The 10,858-nt window shown below is 44.7% G+C and overlaps 1 protein-coding gene across 1 annotated transcript in view; it reads right to left on the minus strand.

Moving 5' to 3' along the window:
- Window positions 1–7,214, minus strand: part of CHST4 (carbohydrate sulfotransferase 4) — a 12,163-nt gene extending 4,949 nt beyond the window's left edge. The window contains exon 1 of the mRNA XM_017539179.2: window positions 6,732–7,214. The gene's annotated coding sequence lies outside the window, so the exon portion shown is untranslated. The remainder of the gene's footprint in view (window positions 1–6,731) is intronic.
- Between the last annotated feature and the right edge of the window lie 3,644 nt (window positions 7,215–10,858).

A 10,858-nucleotide genomic window follows, 5' to 3' on the forward strand; every position in this document is an offset into this window, starting at 1 on the left:
GCAGCTTCCTGAGTAGCTGGAACTACAGGCTCCTGCCACCACACTTGGCTAATTTTTGTATTTTTAATGGAGACGGGGTTTTACCATGTTGGCCAGGCTGGTCTCAAACTCCTGACCTCAAATGATTCGCCTGCCTCAGCCTCCCAGAGTGCTGGGATTATAGGTGTGAGCCACTGCACCTGGCCTGAGTTCACTTTCTAATCTGTCTTTTTAGCTGTTTTATGTGTACACAAGAAAATTCAAATGTATATGTGTTCTTATTTTCGTCTTTCAAAGCAAAAAAAAAAAAAATTTACAAGTTGTCTATGCTGTGCTTCCCTTTATTTTTACTTGTCAGTATGTCTCAGGGAGCATTCCTGGGCAGTTCGTAAAGCAGATCCTCGTTCCTTATTGCTTCAAAGAAGTATTGTATGGATTAACCTGTTTATTTAGTCAGTTTCCTCATCGATGGGCTTTCGAGTTGTTTCCAGTCTTTTGCCATTTCAAATGCTTCAGTGATGGCCTTTATGTTCACACACCATCTCACATGTATGTAAGATCACACATGTATCATCAGCATGGAGGAAGCCTTCATACTGATCAGAAACTATTCTCTACCTCCAGGGCTCCGAGACCTGCCTGAGAGACGTTGGGAAGCCACAGAGGAGACTCTTGGCATTTATAGCTTTCTTCCTGAAGGGGAGCATGTTTTGCCAGCTCTGGGTTTTCCTTGGAAGTCCCCTGAATCTTCTGGGAAGTATGTAATGACTCAAGCTAAATCTTGGGTGGCAATAGCAGAAAAACCCCTTCTCTTCCATTCATATGCTTTTCCTCTGGATGTGCTAAAAATATCCAATGAGGATCATCTCATCTTCATGTCTGAAAACTACTTGCTGTACAGCAGGAAAATGTCAGTGAGTGGTAATTCCTGCCTTGTAGTCCTAGCCCTGTAGATTAGAACAGGGCCAGCTAAGATGTGCTCCTAGTTCTTAAAACTTGAGTCCAAGGGGAAAATGATTAGAAACTAGGCCATTATTAATCATAGGCAAGGATGCCCTCCCTCCCTGCAAAGACTGAAGAGGTGACTTTAGCAAGAGAGCTTCTCCTAAGGGCAATGTGAGTAGGAGAAAAAGTGTGGAACAAAAATAGGAAGCAATGGAGCAAAATCAAAATGAGGAAAATGAGAAGCACTTAACCTGTAAACAGTTATAAGGAAATGGTGATAGAATTTTATAAGCAGGGCTTATAATTAGGAAAAAGCTAACATTTCCTAGGGATTAAGAGAATAGACCTTTCAAAGCGACACCCTCCCTCCCTCCATCCCAGCTTTGGGCCAGTTCTGAGTCCTGTGCGGGGTTTGGTGGCCCTGGGCCCTCTTTGCCTGCCAGCTGCTACTGGCCTCAAGCCCATTTCCTCCCCAAGCTGGAGCTGGGCTTCCTAACTCTGCCCCCAGTTGTTCCCCAGTGTTATTGTCCACGGTTCTCAGCAACTCCTGTGGAAATTCTCTTACTTATTTTTCTTTCCATGAGCACCTGTCCTCGCTAGAAAGTGTATGCTTTTGGGAAGCAAGTCCCATCCCTTGTCACTGAGCCCCAGGCATATCTGGATCTAGACAACACATGATGGGCTGGCCAGAGAGCCAGGGGATACTTCAGGATGTGTCTTGGGCAAAACTCATTCTGAAGACTGTAATGAGCAGCAGAGGCAGATACTCCTGGGCCCTGGCAGAAGGGAGGTGACACGAGTCACCAGGGCGCTTCATGGAAGGAGACTCTTCAATAGTGTTCTCCAATCCGCTCGCCCGTTGCCAGAATTCCCATTTACATGTCTCTAGGGTGGCCTTTGACATTGACCTTTCTCTCCTGTCTCTCTACATCTCCCCATCACCCACTGCTGCCAAAAACTGCCTTCTTTTTTAAAAAAAATTATTATTTTTTGAGGCAGAGTCTCTCTCTGTCAGTGATCTGAGCTCACTACAACCTCTGCCTCCTGGGTTCAAGTGATTCTTATGCCTCAGCCTCCCAGGTAGCTGGATTACCAGTGCATGCCACCATGCCCAGCTAATTTTTGTGTTTTTAGTAGATACAGGGTTTTGCCATGTTGGGCAGGCTGGTTCAACCTCCTGACCTCAAGTGATCCACCCACCTTGGCCTCCCAAAGTGCTGGGATTACAGGTGTAAGCCACCATACCTGGCCCACAATCTATCTTTCCTTTTTTAGAGTTGGGGTCTCACTCTGTCTCAGCATCTCCCCATCAGCTAGTCTTGAAGGAGCTCCTTCAAGATACTTTTTTCATTTTTGACTAGAGACTGGACCTTGCTATATTGCCCAGGCTGGTGTCTTAACTCCTGGCCTCAAGCCACCTTCCAAAGTGTTGGGATTGCAGGTGTGACCTACCATACCTGGCCACAACTATCTTTTAAAAGCACAAGTCTATCAAATCCCTGACTAAAATTCTTCAATAAATTTCCAGTGTATACAGGATTAAATAAACATCCCCACGCCTTGCACCCGGGTCCTTCATGGCCTGCTCTTGATCTCCCATCACTCCCCTCCATTTTAGTGCCTTAGGCTCCTGACTTGCCGTTCTTCCAAACTTGCCCTGTTATTTAAAAGCCCTGAGATTTTTGCAGGACAGCCACTCTTTCTTAAAAAATCTGACCACAGCTTGCCTTCTCCCTGAAAGAAGATGTCTCTCTTCCTCCTGAGATTTTTTATTTTTAGAGGGAGTCTTGCTTGTCACTAAGGCTGGAGTGCAGTGGCGTGATCCTCTTGGCTCACTGCAACCTCTACCTCCCAGGTTCAAGTGATTCTCCTGCATCAGCCTCCCGAGTAACTGGGATTATAGGCATGTGCCACCATGCCTGGCTAATTTGTATATTTCTTTTTGTTTTTTTTTTCTATTTTCTTTGAAATGGAATTTTGCTCTCGTTGCCCAGGCTGGAGTACAATGGTGCGCGATCTCAGCTCACTGCAACCTCTGCCTCCTGGGTTCAAGTGATTTTCCTGCCTCAGCCTACCAAGTAGCTGGGATTACAGGCATGTGCTGCCACACCCGCTATTTTTTTGTATTTTTAGTAGAGACAGGCTTCTCATGTTGGTCAGGCTGGTCTCAAACTCCCAACCTCAGGTGATCCGCTCACTTCATCATCATAAAGTGCTGGGATTACAGGCGTGAGCCACTGCGCCTGGCTAATTTTTGTTTCTAGTGGAGATGGGGATTCGCCATGTTGGCCAGGCTGGTCTCGAACTCCTGACCTTAGGTGATCTGCCCACCTCAGCCTCTCAAAATGCTGGGACCACAGGCATGAGCCACTGCGCTGGGCTTCTTCCTGAGATTTATTTGTTCTCCCAGACCTTCCATTAGCAGCTGTCTTTCTCGACAGTAAACAGCTGTATGGGTTCCTCTCTTCTCTCTGGCCAGCTATAACTTAAGGGAAAGGCTGCATCTTATCTTGCTTACAGGTACAGTACATAACAATTCTACAAATGATCAGGGCTCTGTAAACACTTGCTTAATAGGTGAGTAAGTGAGTAAGTAGTTGAGCATGGGAAGAGGCACAGTCATTGCTGGAAAGCAGAAAACCTAAGGAAATCTTTCAAGAGACTGAAATGTAAGTATCCTTTTCTGAAATGCACATGGACACTCATTAGCATCAGTGAGTAAAAGTTATGTGATTACATGGAGCAGGGAGCACATAACCCATGCCGTCTCAGTTACTTGAACCAAACTGCTACTAAAGTCAGAGGCATAGGTTAAACGCAAAATGGCACAGTAACCATCAGTCCAAAAAAAAGTTACCATACCAAGCATGCGTTAATTACAACCAGGAGGGAAATTATTTTTCCCTCCTAGTATGAAAATTATTTTGAGCAAACATTTAAAAAATAAAAGCCTCATTGCTGGATGACAGTCTGTCAGCTTGAATCAGCTGTAACTAGGTCGAAAAAGCAAAAGCAAAACAAACCACAAAAACAAAACAAAAAAACAACCTCAGCGCATTCTATCATCACTACCCCCCAAAATTTAAAAGCATGTTACTGCAATGATGGGTGAGCGGTATCATCTTAAAACACAAACGACAGCCATTTCTGAGGAGTCAAGAGAACCTTAGGATCTTGAAAACATCACCAAAGGTGAGAAGGGAGAACCTATGTTTGGCAAAGGAACCACGAAGGTGCCAGATGGGTGACCTCATGGAGCAGCTGATTATAGAGGGCTGAATTATAGATGTCCCCCAAATTGGTATCATGTAGCCTTTTAGAGACAAAATGGGAAATTCTGAGGGAAAAAAAAAAACAAAACAGACATATTAATTTAAGAAGTCTGGATTCCAGCCACTGGATACATTTCTAACTTAGGGTTCCAGTGAGATCATGCACCCTAGAAGTAGAAATTAGATACAGCAGAAGATACCTCGAACAAAGAGAGAATGGTTGGGGAAACTGGCATCTTTACAAATAGCTTGAAGACCTGGGAAACCTCTGAAGCCGAGCACCTGGGCAAAGGGAGTCCATATAGCCAACTCTTCCTAGACAGTGTCAGGAGGATTGAACCTGGGTCCCGCCAGGGCTGTGTCACTAGTGCCAAGGCAGTGCCTGGCACATAGTAGGTGCTCAAGGAACATCTGTCAACAAATGCCAAGCGAACATATATTTTTTACTATATGAGGTGCCCTCATTGACCTGGAAAGCAAGATTGGGCAAGATATTATAAACCAAAAATAAAATTCTAAGGACCGTCAACCATCTGAATGGACTTCCTCCTCAGCCAAGACTCTGTTTTTTGTTTTTTGTTTTTGAGACAGAGTCTTGCTCTGTCGTCCAGGCTGGAGTGCAGTGGCACAATCTCAGCTTACTGCAGCCTCCACTCCTCATGTTCAAGCAATTCTCTCTCAGCCTCCTGAGTAATTGGGATTACAGGCACATGCCACCACACCTGGCTAGTATTTTGTATTTTTAGTAGAGACAGGTTTTGCTATTTGGTCAGGCAGGTCTTGAACTCCTGACCTCAAGTGTTGTACTACCTCAGCCTCCCAATAGTTCTGGGATTATAGCTCTGAGCCACTGCGCCCGGCCAGGGGTCTTTTAAAATTTTACCCAAGAGACTGTTTCAGGCCATGATGAGAAGTGGGGGTCTGACATACCTTACTATACCGCTCCAGCATTATCACCAACACAGACCTTACATCTGATAAGAAATATTTTACAGCCTATTCTCTCTGAAGCTTACTACCTGAAGGCTTCCTCTGCAAATAAGAACTTGGGTCTCCACAATCCTTTATTTTAACCCAGACATTCTTTTGATCCCAGGTCTTTAGATAAACTCAACCAATTGTCAACTAGAAAAATTGTAAATCTACCTATAAGCTGGAATCTCCCACCCCTACCTCCACCCCTACCTCCACCCAACCTTATTCCCACCCCTGATTCAAGTTGTCCTGCCTTTCTGGACCAAACCAGTGTTGTTTTTTTTTGTTTTGTTTTGTTTTGTGGTAGAATTTTGCTCTTGTTGCCCAGGAGGGAGTACAATGACAGGATCTGTGTTCACTGCAGCCTCCACCTCCCAGGTTCGAGCAATTCTCCTGCCTTGGCCTTCCCAGTAGCTGGGATTACAAGCACCTGCCACCACACCCGGCTAATTTTTTTTTTTTTAATGTATTTTTAGTACAGACAGGGTTTCGCCATGTTGACCAGGCTGGTTTCAAACTCCTGACCTCAGCTGATCCACCCACCTTGGCCTTCCAAATTGCTGGGATACAGGCATGAACCACTGTGCCTGGCCAGATGTAATTTTTAAATGTATTTGATTGAAATCTCATGTCTCCCTCTCAAGTGTATAAAACCAAGCTGCACCCCGACCACTTTGGAGGCATGTTCTTAGGACCTCCTGAGGACTGTGTCACAGGCCATGGTCACTCATATTTGGCTCAGAGTAAATCTCTTCAAATATGTCACGGAGTCTGATTCTTTTCATTGACAATATTGTATTTATTTTACACATAGGAAAGTATTACAATTCCAATTAGAAGTTCCAAACTTGTCCAAAGCCATACGAGATACAGGTATCTTCTACCTTAGCTGATATGCTGGCACCAAAACTTAATCATATTGCACATGTGCGTGGTGTTCCACACTTTTAAAGCCCTTTTAGCTGCAATGATGATAATGATGCAGTTAGATATTTTAGACAGTGATGGGCTACTCCCTCATTTTTCAGAATAAATGAAACTAATTGATGGGCTAATCTGGTGTAATAGCCCTTTCTGGATCAGAACCCAGGTTTTGGGGATCCCAGGGCTGAGGGTTGTCAATGATCACACTCCCCCTCACCTGAGCTAGAGAAAACCTACAGCTCCTTGCACCTTCTGTCTTCCACTCCTCAGCAGAAAACAGAAGAGAAGCTGCAGGAGGTACAGAAATTTGAGCTCCAAAGCCTGGACCTGAACAATTCAGTTACACCCGGGGACCATCTACAAAATACACATCAGAAAAGTCTGACCTGCTTTCTGGACTCCTTTTGGACACATTTAAGGACAGAGCTGGTGGGGCTGTGGAGCTGTTGGTAAGCAGCTTGTGTTTTATTTTCCCCAGAAAATTCCCCAGGTGATCTGATTTATCCCCTCTACACAAACCCCCTTTGCCACCAAAATCTCCAGCTTAGCTGTCAGAGGTTATCTGATACTCTTGCTCCAGCAGCTCTGGGATAATGGCTCTGTATTGGAGTCGTACACAGAAAATTCTCTTCTTACCTTGTGGCTTGGGCTTCCCTGCTGCTTTTGAGAGGCTCCCTGCTAGCCTGCTGGTGCGCTTTTCTCCTCTGACTCACCAACTCCCCTCTTGGCTTCCTCCTCCTACTTGCTTTTGCATAACCATCCCTACTCAGAGCATATTTCACTGTCCTCTATCGTCTTCCTTCTGCCAGAACAAAAACAAAAAAGAACCCACCTTGCAAGACGGACTTGAGAAAGCACTTGCTCCCAGGAAGCTGTAACAATAACAGCTTTAACATCCATGAGACCCAAGGTGTGGGGAGACTGCTTGAGGTGGGCTGGGAGAAGCAAAGGAGGAAGCATTTTCTCCCGGACTGGAGGCATCGTGGAATGTTGACTCCTGAAAGGCAAGTGTGAAGGTCAACACCCTTGGGGTAGAGTGGGAAGGGGGAAAAAGAGAGAGAGAGAGAGACACTAGGAGAACTAGTAGATGAGGCTGACAGGAAAATTTTATGACACAACCAGAAACAATATCTCAAACCCAATTCCTAGACCTTATCTCCAAGGAGAAAATGTGGAAGTTATTTCTTGCATTGCACCTGCCTGCTCACTCCACCCTGGGTCTAGGGAGGTAACAGTTCTGAGCCTCTGTGTCATATTCAATATCTTCACCCTTGCTACAAGAGATAATAAATATTTTCTGGGAGGACATAGATGTACTGGCTTGGTGGTACAGGAGAAAAAAAATCCCCCTTAGGAAAAAAAGTTATCATTAAAGATTGTAACTTCTCCCTTGCTGTGTGCCCTTGGTCAAATCAGGTACCTACTCTGTGCTACTTTACATGGTTGTCATGAGTCTGAAACAATTCATGGATGCCCATGAATAAATGTAAACTGTGGTGTAGAATGGGAGCCTCAGACTTTCAAGTTTGAAATCTTGGTGGGCAAGTCATGCCACCTCTTTGAGCCCTAGAATATCATCAGTATTAAATAAGGGTAACAATATATATCTTATAGTATTGTTGTGAATGTTAGGATTAATACATATGAAGCTCCTAACACAGTATAAGAGTTAAAAAGTGGTTGTTTACCTTCCCCCTCCCCGGCAACTCAGCTTGCCAGTTCTTTTCCCAGACCTTGGAAGAGAGAGAGCAGGCAGGGAGCTGTGAGAGCTCTGGGATGATCTTTGTTGATTTCCATCAGCTAAGTCCACTAAGTACAAATGACAAGAACCTGTGGTGGTTGCCTTGTATTGATTTCAATTGTGTGGCTCTTCCTTCCTTCCTGTTTCTCTCTGGCAGAGAGAAGAGAAATTTCTCTTCCTCCAGTGAAGGACTTTGGGCAGAGGTGTAACTGGAGGCGCTGGAACTGGGCAGTTGGTAGTTTTGCTTTTATGGACAAAGAGGTGATTCAGGTGCTGGCGCGACAGTGCGATAAGCACAAGACTTAATCATGCTACTCAGAATGGTGTGTAATAAATGAACTGTTTATTTCTGCAATTTTTCAGTTTAATATTTTCAAATCGTGGTTAATGATGTGTAGCTAAAACTGTGGGAAGCAAAACCGTGGATGAAGGGGGGACTCCTGCAGTTTTACTTCAGCCCTTTCTAACATTCATTTCATGTTTTTTCAAAGCCTTCCTAAATATGGTGAGGGCACTCAAATACATGATAACCCCCAAGTAATTTCGATCACCTGCCATCTTTCCCTTGCTAGGAATTCATTCTGGCAGAATGCCCAGCAGCTGAAGAAAGGCATTCTCTGGTCATTAGTATATAGTGATGACCAGCATGTTCAGAAACTGGACTTCCAAGGGTCTACCACATTCCACAGCACTGGGAAGAAATTTGAATGTTGGTGTCTGATACCCAGGCCTTCTTGTGGAAGTCCTGCAGTCCATGTCTCTAAGGCAGCACTGTCTAATAGCAGTCTCTGTGATGATGGAAATGTTCCATATCTGCTCTATCTATCCACTATCCAGGCAGCCACTGAACACCTGAGATGTGCCTAGCGCTACCATATTGGATTGTGCAGTCAAGTGAGAGATCTAATTTTCTTCTTGAGTCTCACAAAATCTGATGATAGATACGGACCTCTGTAGAAAAATGTACAGTTGCTCATACACAAACACAAAATCATGTGTAATGTCAAGGAATCCCAGGTTTAAAATCCCTACAAAGGGCTGTGTGCACTTCAAGTGGTTTAAAGACAATTGTATTCTGGGGACCATTATTCAGCAGAGAGGCTGGTCTCAGCTTTGCCCTTGGAATTTTACTGTCTTTACTGTCTGGGGACCCACCTGAGTGGTGATGAGACCTGCGGTCAGCTACTGACTTAGACTGATTTTCTCAGGGGTCAAAAGGATCTTTCTGCTGGTTACACTACCTGCCGGTGCTACCTTACTCTGTCACTCCTTGTGTACTGAGATTGCAGTTTCTTCACTTCCACACTTACTTACACATCTTTTCCGTCCCTAGTGACACTAAAAGGACAGTGAGGCTTCCTTGAGTTTCTTTTTATGTGGGGGCTCTATCATTCCTCACTTTGAGCATTAGCCTGCAACGCAGATGTCTAGGGCTGAAACTGTTGAGGAACATGTCACTCCCTACATTGGTTAGCAACCCTGTTTTGCTTACCAAAGCCAGTGTCTGGCCTGAGTAGGTCACTGGCTAAGTGACTGAGTTTAGATAATAGATTCTGGAGAGATAGAACTTTGTAGTTTGGCTAAGTTTCTGAAGGCTGTAGAGACTGGATCTTAGCATCATAGGGAGCCAGTGCCTTCGGAATCAAGTCAGGAAGGAAATCTTAGCTGCTGTAAATCCTATTATCAAATGGGTAATTGCTTTCAGTAGAACCTTATTCCTTGAGCTGGATCCTGGTAGTGAACATCTGTGTAGGGAATCCCCCAGCAATAGGATGTCCCTTAGCTGTGTTAGTGGGAGAATAAGCTGGACTAGAATAGATCAAGATTAGGGAAAAAATGAACAGTTTTCAGTTTTTCCTGGTTCTTGCTTTCTTGTTGCTCCTTTGAAGGGCAGAGAGGATGGGAAAGTAGGAAATAATGAGCCAGGAACTCCTAGTAAATCTCAGGCATCCCTTGTGTGTCTTTGATGGTTCAGGAACATAACATTGCTGGATAATTGTGGCTTTATCTGGAATCAGGCTCCTGAAATTCTACCTCTGGACTTCCAAAAACTGTCAGAGACTGCTCCAGGTGAACCGTGGTGATTTAGTTAAGGAGTTTCCAGATGAAATCTGGGGAGATTATCAGTGTGTCTTGCGGTGGACCGCAACCTCATGCATCACATTGATCACCAGTGTCTGTGTATTTTACTTTTAAATAGCTGTCAAATTTGCCCTCCTTCTTTTTATGTCAGCAGCCACTGTCTTCTGTCTGCCTTTCAATTTTTTGCTTGAATTTCTGCCAACAGCCTCTCACTTTTCCCCATATTCCCAATCTTACCCCCTCCAGCCTTCCCAGCCTACCCTGCACTACAGTGACCTTTCCTAGGATGGATCTGATCCCCAGCATTTCCCTGATGAAAATACTGCAAGGAAGCTCATTAGAGACCCGGTACAAATTCCTCAAGATGCTTAGTCAGTCACCTTTTAAGAGTTGGTGTCTTTTGGCCGGGTGTGGTAGCTCACACTTGTAATCCCAGCACTTTGGAAGGCTGAGGTGGGCAAATCACCAGAGGTCAGGAGTTTGAGGCCAGCCTGGCCAATGTGGTGAAACCCTGTCTCTACTAAAAATAGAAAAATTAGCTGGGCATGGTGGCATCCACCTGTAATCCCAGCCACTCAGGAGGCTGAGGCAGGAGAATTACTTGAACTCAGGTAGTGGAGGTTGCAAGCAGGTGGGTAGATGATGTGCTGGGAATTTGTGGAAATTCTCTTCTTATTGCTTTTGTTTTTCTAGTGAGTGAGGGGATAAAGTTATCAGCTGAGTCTGAGGATGGGGACAGAGTTATGGAAGCTTGAAGAGAGAGGGGAGATACGGAATGGCTATCTGTGAGAATACATTAGTGACTGTGCTAGGGTAATGGAAGTGAGATAGATGAGTGATGCTGAAGGTGAATGATCATAAACTTAAAGTGAAAGCAGATAGCAGAGGTGTATACTTTTTCCAGCCATGTTTGGCTGCTACTACTTGTGTGGCCATGGGT

The sequence above is a fragment of the Cebus imitator genome, unplaced genomic scaffold (genome assembly GCF_001604975.1).
Source record: "Cebus imitator isolate Cc_AM_T3 unplaced genomic scaffold, Cebus_imitator-1.0 Scaffold117, whole genome shotgun sequence".
Taxonomy (NCBI): domain Eukaryota; kingdom Metazoa; phylum Chordata; class Mammalia; order Primates; family Cebidae; genus Cebus; species Cebus imitator.